Source organism: Pristiophorus japonicus, chromosome 28 (genome assembly GCF_044704955.1).
Source record: "Pristiophorus japonicus isolate sPriJap1 chromosome 28, sPriJap1.hap1, whole genome shotgun sequence".
Classification (NCBI taxonomy): domain Eukaryota; kingdom Metazoa; phylum Chordata; class Chondrichthyes; family Pristiophoridae; genus Pristiophorus; species Pristiophorus japonicus.
In genome coordinates this window covers 190754-195077 of record NC_092004.1, presented here as the reverse complement: position 1 = coordinate 195077, position 4324 = coordinate 190754, and the positions used below count along the sequence as shown (strand labels likewise).

General features: G+C 43.8%; 1 non-coding gene across 1 annotated transcript; it reads left to right on the top strand.

Moving 5' to 3' along the window:
• Positions 1-1233: 1233 nt before the first annotated feature.
• Positions 1234-1307, top strand: trnan-auu (transfer RNA asparagine (anticodon AUU)). The gene has a single exon. It is a non-coding gene; the product is annotated as a tRNA-Asn (tRNA).
• Positions 1308-4324: the final 3017 nt, after the last annotated feature.

Genomic DNA, 4324 nt, shown 5'->3' with positions numbered 1-4324 from the left:
GCTGTGATTGTCTAAATGCAAAGAAATAAGAGTATAAAGATGAGACTCACACACACAGACACCAGAGACACTGGACATTCGGAAGGTGTGTGTCTCAAGCAGCCACGGAAATCGAAGCAAGCTGCCTTTGTGAAGTGTTCTCAGTAACTTTCATACTTGGTTTGTTTAGTATGAATGTTTAAATAAAAGACCCGATCCTGCCTTTACTACAACTGAATGTGTGCGGGTAATTCGACATTAAAAGCAATGAAGTGAAAAGAGCAAGACAGCCGTTTACAACATTTTGTAACAGGTAACTGATGGTTGAGCACACGATTTGATAACTAGATTGTAGATCAAGCATCAATGACAAAGGCAACAAAACTGCCCACCAGCACCAGGTGTCTTTCACTTGTTTGTCCCAAATTTTCAGCAGCTGGGACAACAAGGAATCAGGTTCCACCGAGATTTGAACTCAGATCCCAGAGTGCTCAGCTTTACACTATGGAACCAACCATGGTAAAATATTTGAAACAATTCTCAAAAACAACAAAATCATCTCCAACAGTACACTTTGTCTCGGCCTTTTCTCATCCACACCATCAGTTTCCTCTCTTTGCTCTCTGCTAATTATCGATGCAGAGCAATTCACACAGATGCCATCGAGGCTATGGTTTTACAAGTAGCTGTTTCTGTTTCACACTGTTCTTCACAGCTTGTACTTCAGTCTTGCCAGGTAAAAAGTGCGTTGGCATTGCAATGTATTCATGTAAAATGCTTGGCATGAAAAGAAAATGCAACGTTTTGTCGAGTTAGTGAGTAGGTGACGAGGTTTGGGGTTGATGTGCGTCGCTTTCAATCTTTGAAATTTCACCAAGCAAAAAAACGTGAATTGAACTCTCCCTGTTAGCATTGTGTTCGCGTTTAATCACAGCAATATCCACAGTCAGGAGCTGAAAAGGATTTAAAACCTAATACCGGCTTCGGGACAATCAGAATACTTCATCACAGACAAGGCACCGGAAGGCTGGAAGGTAGATCACACCGGTTGTGGGAGAGCTGGTTGGTGGTGACATGGAAGTGTCTGCAGTGAGCGGGACCAGACTGCTTCCACACATCCACAATGAATGTCCCTCCCTTTATTCGAGAAAAGTACAACTGAGAGTGGACAAGGTCCATCCCGGTCGGAGCAATCTGTAGCTTTAACTGACTGACACCCTGGTTTGGGATGTCTTGCAGTGTCTGTCAGTGTAAGTCTCTGTGGCACAATGGGTTAATGCGTTCGGCTATTAACTGAAAGGTTGGTGGTTCGAGTCCACCCAGGGACGATGCCTTTAACTATTTTTTCCCGAGGATTCGGTGCCACACAGTTCCAGGTTGTCATTGTGCATTTTGGCTGCACGAATATATTCCGCAAACATTACCAGCTGTCCTGTTATCCAGTGAGTTCCCACTCCAATACTTTTATGACCATTCAGGTCAAGTGTAGAGTTTGAGTGTATGCAGAACTGTACAGCGATATCAGAAAATTTTACAAGGCTGAGGGACATTGTGTTTTGTTAATATTGAACCACGAATGTGAATAAATCCATTTTTTCTAATATTTAATTGAACAAGTTTTCAAAATATTTCCACCCAGTTTCGAACTGTGGAATTTTCACGTGTGAGGTGAATGTGATAACAACTACATTACGGAAACACTACAGCAATGTTAGGAACATAACCAGAGCTTTAACCTACACAGCTGGCCGACACTTCAGGAGCTGGTTTTACGAGAATAGAATGACAGTGCTATATTTAGGAAGGCTGTGAGTGTGGCAGGAATTGATCTAGTGATTCCCAGACTTTACACATAGGAACAGGAGAGGGCCATTTAGCAGCGAGTGGTTAGGATCTGGAATGCACTGCTTGAAAGGATGCTGGAGGCAGACTCAATCTTATCTTTCAAACGGGAGCTGGATAACTGTCTGAAGGAAAAGCAATTGCAGGACTACGGGGAAAGGGCGGGGGAGTGGGACTCGCTCAGAGTCGGCACGGGCTCGACGGGCCGAATGGACTTCACTGCTGTAACCATTCCTTGATTCTATAAGTTAGTGGCACATTTCATAGTGTGGGTGGAAGCAGAACATTGCAAAGGGACATGGATTGAGTCGGCAAAACTAGAGGCATCTGATTCAGGAGATTCGGGGACGCGGAAATTTGGGAATTTAATGACTTTGACAGGAACATTTTTGTTCAGTGCAGTTTCGGTCAGAGAAATATTTGTGAAAGGAATTTTTTGCACAGAGGAATGCAGCATTTAATCTTCTGCCTTAACACTTCTTTCTGGGTTTCGGGGTCACATTTCTTTTCGATGTCATTCTTCGAGAATTTATATTTCCTTTGGTGTTTCACAATAACCAGACCCTTGCTCGAAAGTCAGTCGCACTGTTTCCCCAGTCTCCTGTTGATGTTACCAGCAATGAACATTTTGAACCAGACCCTGAAAGCACAGTGTGTAAAATGGGACATGTTTTAACAGTTAACGTGGGGCTCGAACCCCAAATTAGAGATTAAGATTCTCATGCTCGACCGATTGATCTAGTGGGGCTTCAGTCAAATACACATTTCTGTCACCGATTGCAGCCAGGCGCCTGTTGGCTCCGCCCCAGATGTATAAACTTGCTGTCGAGGAACTGCCAGGATCTTCTTGAATGGTGGACCAGGCTCGAGGGGCCGAATGGCCTACTCCGCCCCCTAATCCTTACATGTTTATGATCTTATGACCTTTCACAAGAGAACAAAGTCGCCTCTGAGCATGCATGAGGAGAAAGTTCCAGAAAATATTTCCGCCCGGTGAGCTTTCGCGTGTGAGGCGAACGTGTTAACCGCTACACTGCGGAAACATCTCCACTTTCAGCACCCGGTCAGACGGAAATGTTACGCAAACAGGTGTTGAATCCCAGTTTTTAGGAGCTCGTTGTGGTGCCAAATGATTAAAAATAATATGTGTCACAAGTGGGATGAGAAGCCAGGCTTTCAGAGCAGACTGTAACCTGAACACAGCACCTGAGACCGCTCGGCCATCCTGACGATTCAGTGCGGTGTTGATTTTGAACTTTTGTGTCCTGTCACATGAAATAAATGAGGACAGCAGGCGTATCTCTGCCTGACACCAGGGAAACAGTGAGACAAACCTTGAAGCAAGGGTCTGGTTATTGCAACACAGCAAAGAATATATTAATTCTCAAAGAACAGTATCCAAGAATACAGCGACCCTGATGTGATTTGACCACACAACCTTCTGGTCTGGATTCAAACTCACTACCATTGCACCACGAGGCCTACACAACTAGTCTGAGATGTTCCTCTATATGAAGGTTTCACAATACAAGTGGCTTTAAAATCCCCGCCCATTTCCACCGGGTGTCAGAAGCAACACTCACCTGCCAGGCACCGTGTGTTTTTTTCTTAAACTTTTGTGTTGCTTTCACGGGAAAGCATCATTAATTAACCCCTCACCATCTTTTGCACAATGAAAGAAATGCTAATTGAGGGACAGTTGCAGATACTTCAATCATTTGTCCTGTGCTTTGTGGAGCGGGCAGGGAAGTGGACCTGAGTCCATGATCAGATCGGCCATGATCGTATTAAATGGCGGAGCAGGCTCAAGGGGTCGTATGGCCTACTCCTCCTCCTATTTCTTATGCTCTTATATTCTTATGCATGTTAACCTATTTTACACACTGTATTTTAGGAGTCTGGTTCAAAATCTTCATTGAAAATAACACCAGGAATCTGGGGCAACTTTTGTCAAATTTAACTGCACTGGTTATTCCTACGTGCACAGAAAATAGAATCAGTAGTGAAGATAAAATCCCACGGTGCTCATTTTCAGATTCAATGCAGTAGGATTTCAAATAAAGTGAAATAATTTTATTGTGAAAAGATTTGGAAGTGTTACTTGTATTTGTGTCTTTAATTAAACTTTGTGGCGTCTGACTCCCGTTCATGCCTCTGCTGAATACGAAAGGAGGGTTTGACGTTGACCAGACTGCACTGCCCCTGATATTTGTGAGCTCATCCTTTATATTCAGTGGTTTCTCGCCCTTTGATGGGCTGCAGTGTGGCGGATATCACGTTGGCCTCACACGCGAAATGTCCCCGGTGGATCCGTTTTCTCTCACTGAAAGTTATCTATTTATTGAAGTGAAAAAGAGCAATGAAGGAATAAGGGAGCCCTTTTGCCAGGAGAATAAATGGCAAATAAAAACAGCACATGCTGGAAATCTCAGCAGGTCAGGCAGCATTTGCCAGGAGACGAAACTCGCTTTTGATTGTTCCTCCATAGCAAGTTTAAACATAA